The sequence below is a fragment of the Arachis ipaensis genome, chromosome B09 (genome assembly GCF_000816755.2).
Source record: "Arachis ipaensis cultivar K30076 chromosome B09, Araip1.1, whole genome shotgun sequence".
Lineage (NCBI taxonomy): Eukaryota > Viridiplantae > Streptophyta > Magnoliopsida > Fabales > Fabaceae > Arachis > Arachis ipaensis.
In genome coordinates, this window is record NC_029793.2 from 22,394,544 (window position 1) to 22,402,901 (window position 8,358).

General features: G+C 38.1%; 1 long non-coding RNA gene across 1 annotated transcript in view; it reads right to left on the reverse strand.

The window, feature by feature from the left end:
- LOC110266507 overlaps positions 1-8,358 on the reverse strand; it is an 18,047-nt gene that overhangs the window by 6,196 nt on the left and 3,493 nt on the right. Inside the window, exon 2 of the long non-coding RNA XR_002353913.1 lies at positions 7,618-7,625. This is a non-coding gene — a long non-coding RNA (uncharacterized LOC110266507). The remainder of the gene's footprint in view (positions 1-7,617; positions 7,626-8,358) is intronic.

An 8,358-nucleotide genomic window follows, 5' to 3' on the forward strand; every position in this document is an offset into this window, starting at 1 on the left:
ATACATGACAGAGCACAATGGCGTCGTTTGATTCATGTAGCCGACCCCACTTAGTGGGACAAGGCTTTGTTGTTGTTTGTTCGATCTTCCTTCTTCTTGGATTCTTTATCTCGGTAGGTGAAACCGGATTTCGAGGCTTCTCCAAGTCGGGAATTTTCTTCCATGTTGATGTACTTCTCTGCCCGCTTTTGCACCTCGTCTAGAGATGTGGGGTATTTCTTTGATATAGATTGGCTGAAGGGTCCCTCTCGTAGGCCGTTGATGAGGCCCATGACGGCAGCCTCTGTTGGCAAGCGTTGTATGTCTAGGCATGTTTTGTTGAATCTTTCCATGTAGTTGCGAAGACTTTCCCGATCTCCTTGCTTGATACCCAGTAGACTGGGAGCGTGCCTAGCCTTGTCTTTTTGGATGGAGAACCTGGCCAAGAAATTTTTGGCTAGGTCATTGAAGTTTGAGACAGACTTCAGAGGTAGGTTATCGAACCATCTAATTGCTGTCTTTGTGAGAGTCGTTGGAAAAGCTTTGCAGCGAACGGCATCTGAAGCATCGGTGAGGTACATTCTGCTTCTGAAGTTACTGAGATGATGGTTGGGATCTGTGGTGCCATCATACAAAGTCATATCCGGAAGTTTGAAGTCTTTAGGGATTTTAGTCTTCATGATTTCCCTAGTGAATGGATCTTGATCCTTGCGAGAGTTGTCCTCAGGGGTGGTCCGGGTAGCCTTTGCTTTGAGATCGGCTTCAAGTTGTAGGAGTTTATCTTCCAATTCTCGATGTCGCCTTACCTCTCTTTGTAGATCCTTGCCAACTTCTTGCTGGTACTGGCTTTCTTTTTCGAGTTGCTTTAGGCGATCTTGAAGTGCTTCTATCACTCCCAGATGTGATGAGTTTTTGTCTCCGTTAGATTCTGGAGTATCCTTTGGTGTGGCATCCATATTTTTATGCGGCGTTCTGTCCTCTAGATCTGAGTTGTGGTCGTTGTCATGGTCGTCCGCCATGGTGATGGGATGATTTCCAGGTTCCCCGACAACGGCGCCAATGTTCCGAGGGTTACCTGAAACTGTAGGCCAATCTCGGATGAGATCTTCTGTACTGGTCGGAGATGACGTGTCCGGCTGGCTGGTGGTGGCCGGAGCTGTTGTGTCCGACTTGTTGGACTGGCTTCACTTCTGATCCTTGGTCACCGGAGGGTGGGGGTACCTGCAAGAGACTCTGATGCTTAAGTTAGCACGAGTATTAAGCAGGTTTATTGTAGAATCAGAGTATGAGTTATACCTGGGTGCTCCAGTGTATTTACAATGGTTGTAGAGTGACCTTTCTAGATAAGATAAGTTAGTTATCTTATCCTATCTTATCTTATCTTTGGGTGAGGTCAGCTTATCTTCAACGGAACCGCCCTTCTCTCTGTAGGTTTGGGCTGCCTTTGGATTGGGTTGTGTTCCTTTGTTTGGGCCTTCTTGGGCCTTCCTGTCGATTTGGCCGACCTCTTTTGTAAAGAGGTCGGATAGTCTGACCTGAAGAGGTCGGTCGCTTTGTCTCCAATCATCCCAGGTCGGATAACTCGACCCAGGGTATGAACAAAGGGTAAAACAGTCTTTTAGTACTAAAATCCACTTCTGGGGCCCATTTGGTGAGTGTTTGGGTTGAACTTTGATGAGATCCACGTGCTATAAGGCCTATAGAGCATTGAACGCTGGCTAGGGGGTCCTCCTTGGGCGTTTGGATGCTGGTCTCTTCTCCTTGGGCGCTGGACGCCTGAAAGGAGGCAGGAGGCTGGCGTTGGGCACCAGTTTTGGGCCTTCTAATCTGGAGCAAAGTATAGACTATTATACATTTCTGGAAAGATCTGGAAGTCAGCTTTCCATAGCCATTGAGAAAGATCCATTCAGAATTTTGTAGTTCCAGAAAAGCTCTTTTGAGTGCAAGGAGGTCAGATCCAAACAGCATCTGCAGTGCTTTCTATGTCTCTGAATTAGACTTTTGCTCCAACTTCTCAATTTCAGCCAGAAAATACCTGAAATTGCACAAAAATACACAAACTCATAGTAGAATCCAAAAAATGTGAATTTAACACTAAAACCTATGAAACAAAAATTAAACAAAACATGCTAAAAACTATATGAAAATGATGCCAAAAAGTATATAAAATATCCGCTCATCAGTTTCTGTGTGGAGGTGCGGAGATTGTTAGCAAAGAACGATCCGCGATTATTGTACGACTTGGATGTGGTCTCGCACCAAATTATGTCAGTATCGACTTCTATGCAGCGAAGTTGTTACCGTTGTCTCCAGTCTACTAAGATTGCTAAGTTGCGGCCTCCAATATCTGCGTGTAGAACACCTGTGTAACACATGTTATGATTAGGACTGTAGTTAACTAAAAACTATATATCACATGATATTTACTCACATAATGATCCGCAGATCACTGATCAGCAAATCTTTCCTTATTCTCCTTCAAAGTGTGAGTATACTTGAAGGTCTCCACCATCGTTGAAAGACAAAGAAAACTTAATAACTAAATGAAATAAGTTATATACAACCTAGTCTTTGCCTTCATGAAAGTCGTTGACCCACTAGTATACTTCGACGACCTGACCGATGTCCTATTAGCTTTGTTCGTGAGAGGGAGATCCTTGAACGCCTCATCAGTCTACCAATGAACGTGCAGTGTCTTCTTAATATCTGGGTGGAGCCAAATAGTGAGGTGGTCACGTCGCTACGTACATCCTCCAACATCTGCTGAACTCGCTTACCTATCCGATGGTCAAAGATCTTCCTAATCATGGCATCATGAGTCTTGTTCTATATTAATTTCTACTGCACATAGAATATTTAGCACTATCTAATCAAAATTAAATACATAATTAAATAAAATAGAAGATATAAACTAACTAAGACTTGAATATGTTGAGTTTTTACCGCCTGCTTTTGAAACCATTGCTCTCTGGTCTCAACAGGGATCTTCTTGTAGCTCAGTCATGGGTGATTGTACATCAGCTTGATGACATTGGTATACTCATGTGTACATGCATTGTTATTTGGTGCTAACCTATCAACTAAAAACTTAAAATTAGTAGTATACTAAAAAATTATTTGAAATAATCTATAAAATTTAATTATATTTAAATTTTTTAGAAATTTTGACAAAGTTTTATCTATAAATAGATTGCGCTAAAAAATTCTATCCATCAACAATTCACTTAACCAATTCACAAAAAAACCAATATAGAATTATATGACTTAAGCAGCAACATCCATCAACAATCAAGAATTTTCAAACACTTTCAGCAGTTCAAACCTACTGAACCTAAATCAAACATATCTTAACAACCTAAATCCACTAGTATAAAACCAAAAAATTGAGTGTAACTAATTTGACTAACTAACTAAAATGAAAAATTTAAGACTAGCAACCACATATGTTGAATAAAAATATCAAGATAGTTTGCATATTAAAGACTTAAAATAATACTCATGCCGTCAAACTATTAGGCCAAATCGTCATCCGTATGATGCGAGGTGGTGGAGGGGCATCTAGCTGGGATCCGTGAAAGGATTTAGGCACCGCGGTGTCTGTCGCTGGAGGAGGCGTCGTCGTCAAAATGGTGGAGTGCTGAAGGGATGGAGGTGGTGGAGGAGTCCACTCTGGTGAACCAGTCAGACAACTTCCTGGTGGCGAAGATGGCGTGGCAGAAGGAGTCACGTAGTTGGGCTTAGGGACCATGATGAATAGTTGATCTTGTGCACCCATTGCCTGTGACGTCCTAGGGGTAGTCAGAGTAGAGGGTGATAATTGAGAAGTCCTAAGGATACCAATAAACGCCCTCCCTCTACGACGACCATGATGCCAATTCGTCACACCTCTGTCTGTCTTTAATTGTCTTTAAGTTATTAAATTTTTTTATCATTAAGCAACAAATAATGGTTCAAATCCTAATCCACCCAACTAGAGGTTTCAAGTATTGTTACTAATAAATTTTATTATTAGAGCTATTAATCCCTTTATAATATTTAATTAACTTCGACTCAATCATTTAAACAAACTTTAATATTCAAAATTAGATTAATGAAACCTTTAATAAAGATAATCAAGCCACAAAACGTTAATCAACTCAAATATATGCGTTTGCTAAACTTTCAAAGCATTTCAAATTTGTAAAACAAACATTCCCTAAATCATAATACTAATTAACAACTAAAACCTAAATTAATCCTAAATTTAACTAAAACAAATATGGAAATTAATTAGAAAATGATGATGTTATTGGAGAAGGGAGACAGGTGGCTGGAGGTGGTTGTCAATGGTCGCCGGAATGACAACTACTTTTGCTGGAGGCAGAGGGAGCAACGGTGACAGTAACAACGACAGCGACAGCAGAATGCTAGTGGTGGCCGGCGCTACGAGAGTGGCTGGCAGAGGAGAGAGAGAGAGAGACCAAAGAGACAAACTGGCGAACGACGATAGAGGGCCGTTGGAAGGGGCTACGTTGCCGAAGAGGACGTTGAGGAAGACATAAGATGAGAGGGTTAGAGAGATTGTGGGAGACAAGAGGGTGTGAGAAAAATAGTGTGTGTGTAGTTCAAAATGGGGGGAAAGAGGGTTTGCAGTTCGAATTTAGGACACGTTTACGATCATATTGAACGGCAGATAAATCTGACAGAAAAGTTTCACGGATGCTCTAAAACACAACATTTTACTAACCAAGGTTACTGTCGAATAAATCCAACGGTAAATGACGCACCAATTTTTTGTTTCTCCCTCCATTTATTACCGACAGAATTTACCGTCGAAAAACAAAATCCACTGGTAACTTTTTTACCTGTCAAATTAAATATCAAATCCGCTGGTAAATTTGTCGCTAATATTTAATGCTAAAACTGACGATAAATCTAACCGTATTTAATATTTTTTTGTAGTGTTTTCACTGGATCACTTGAGTTAAAGAAAGAGCCATCATTGTAGGTATTTGCATTCTGAAGTTTGGTAGTAATAACAGATTTTTTTCTAAAGTGGGTAGTCAATTCATGTAGGTTATAGCGAAGATTAATCCCTTGAAGTTAATTAACCTGTAGCAGGAAACTATTACCCAGTAAGGCTTTCACTCCATTTATTTTTCATGTTGGTGATGATTAGTATTTGGTTGTTCTAAAAATATTTCATATATCTTTATTTTGTGTCTCCTTTTGCAGCTTAATTTAGGAATTTATATTAAGGATAGGAAATCTAAATTCTCAGTCTTAGTTGATCGTGCAACTGGTGGCGCGAGCATCAGAGATGATGAGGTGAAACTAATTGATTCGATGAAAAACGAATGTCCATGTTAAGACATATATATGTTTGACTGAAATGCAGATAATTTTAAATCGTAACATCATTTTCATATTAGGTAAGAGGAAACAATTACATTGGCATCCACAAACTAGGTGGTTCTCATTGGCGCTGTTCAACTGGTCAAGAAATTTACTCACAAATCGTATTGACTTTTACACATGAGGTATGCCTTCATACAATGGCATGATTTACTCAAATATGTTATGCTATATTTCATTTCCAATTTACCATATAACATATATTCGATATTGAATAATTGATCAGAACATAGAAAATTGAAAGTCCTCATATTTGAACAAAGGAACCGTGATGGACCCAAATTACAGCTTGCCTCCCAATGTTGCTTTGATAACTCTTGAGGTGCACTTAGCTACAGTAGCTTTCTGCGCTTGCATTGCACCCGTGCGTGCGCAACTTATACGCATGCTTTCTTACTCAATGCATTTTGTAGGAATTGGATTATGGTAGTGTGCTTCTTCGTTTGACATATCTATATGAGGTATTATAATTAGCAAAAATCACTTGATGCTAACTTTCTTTCTGCTACCGAATTACTCAGTTTCTCTCGTGTCTTTTCAATGCTAAACCACTAAGGTGAAGATGCTCAGTATTCAAGTTTGGCCAAAGTTGAATTGAAGAGAATGTTTGCCTTAAAAGAGGTAACTTAATGCTCTCCCATAGATGAGTACTGTTCATACCCTGACCCAATAAATAAAAGTCAGGTCCAAGAAGACCAAAAAGGAGGTCGGACAATGACGTGGAGGTCCAGCTCTGCTCGACTTAAACGAGTAACTGCCTCCTTTAATCTCTCCTACTATCTTTACCTCATTTAGAAGGTAGATTCCAACAAACTCCCAAGATAAAGGAAATGCTTATCTATCAGAAAAGATAGAACTACTCCAACAACGGTGGTTATCCACTCTATTATAAATACATTAACACCCCTAAGGTATATTCACGTTCTACTCTACAAAAAACCTACTAAAAATCCTTGCTAACTTATGAATCGGAGTCTCTTGCAGGTACCACCCCCCACCTCCTCACGAGGAACTCGGACAAGCGGTATCTCGACATCAACAAGTCAGACGCTGCCATACAAAGAGACCTGGACCTCACGTCCAGGCCTAAATCAATGTTTCAGGTAACTCTCGGAACAAGTATAATAAAATGTGGATTTTTGAAATTTTGAGAACAATGTACATAGCATTAGTTAGTATAAGGACCCTCGTTACAACAAAAATTAACATCTTGTTTCTCTTTGACTATTAGTTTGTAATAGGATTAAGATATTATGCCTTTAACCTGGGCAGGAAAAATTGTTTGCAGTCTTCATGGTGTGTTATGCATGGAAAAAGTTCTTTGGTGTATTATGATGAGAAAGGAGAAGATGGATTATTTGCCGGATTATCAAAGTAAGTATTCATTGATATTATTTATGAAATTCGATTGTTGTATTTTGATTTGTTTGATTTCTATTTTCACTCCAATTAACCATCAGTTCAGCATCTGCATTCTCTTCATTCATAATGTAAATTTTGTAATGTAGTAGATATAATATAATATATTTTGATTTATGTTATTTAGACTAAAAATATATCTAACTTATAAAGTAAATTTTATGATTTAAATTACTTGAATTTATCTTTTTTTAGATTGATTTTGTGATTATCATTATTTTTGGACATAATTATGCTTTAAAAAAATAAATCTCACAGAAAAAAAAAAACCTATGATCACGATTTTAAAATAGCATGACCATAGATTAGGTTATGGTTACGGTTTTACAAAAAAGAGGCTATAGAGTAAGTTTTGGTCATGGTTTTAAAATAGTCATCTATGGTCACGCTAAAACCGTGACCATAGATTAGGCTATTGTTACGGTTTTACAAAAGGGTGACCATAGAGTAATATGGTCACGATTTTACAAAAGGATGGTCACTGTTTTAAAATAGCATGACTGTAGAGTAAGCTATGGCCATCCAAAACCATGACCATAGATTAGGTTATAGTCATGGTTCTACTAAAGGGTGACCATAGAGTAAGCTATGGTCATGGTTTTACAAAAGAATGACCATAGAGTAAGATATAGTCACGATTTTAAAATAGCGTGACCATAAATAAGCTGTGGTCAAGTTAAAACCGTGATTATAGATTAGGCTATGGTCACAGTTTTACAAAAGGTGACCATAAAGCAAGCTATGGTAACGGTCTTTATGCGTGATCATAGAGTGATAAAAAAAACGTGACCTAAAGTGTGAGATAAAAAATACTAGAATCGTAACAAAAAAAACTATGATCATAGATTATAAAACTGTGACTATAGATTTATGACCATGTCAGAATAGGTCACGATTGAAAAACCGTGATCTAAAGTCAAAAACAATAACTATAAATTTATGGTCACTCTTTTTACTAATTTGTTTGCTGTAACTATAGACCATTTTTGTAGATCAACCTACTAAGTGCAAGTTTTTTGAGCAAAACTACACGAAGAAAGAAGATCACAACAAGTAGGTTGACGCACACTCCAAGAATGTTGCTGTGAGATTTTTTCTTTTTTTTTTTTTAGCATGTCTCCTATTTTTTCAACTTAGACATTACATATATTCATTGTATATTTAATTGGTTATGTTAATTTATGTCAGTACCAATTCGAGGTGTCCATTTGAAAAATCAAGGAAGAAAGTGCTAGCCAAATCACTGTGGAAAACCAAAATTGCCTCCAATTTCAGGGGATAACAAGTAGATGCAGACTGTTGGCGGCTATAAACATGGAAAAGTCTACAACTCTACATGATATCGGGCGTGTCAACACCACCATGTCTCGTTTCCGTGATGCTTAGGCGCCAGAGGACCACCCTTGATTCATGCTTGATACATTCTAGTTAAATGCCTTAGGTTATATGATTATGTTTTTTATGAAATAGATATAATTTGGTTTATAGATTATTTATTTCCTTTTGCTGAAGTGATAACGGGGAAAAGAAAAAAGGTTTGGCTAACATGCTTTAAGGAACATAATA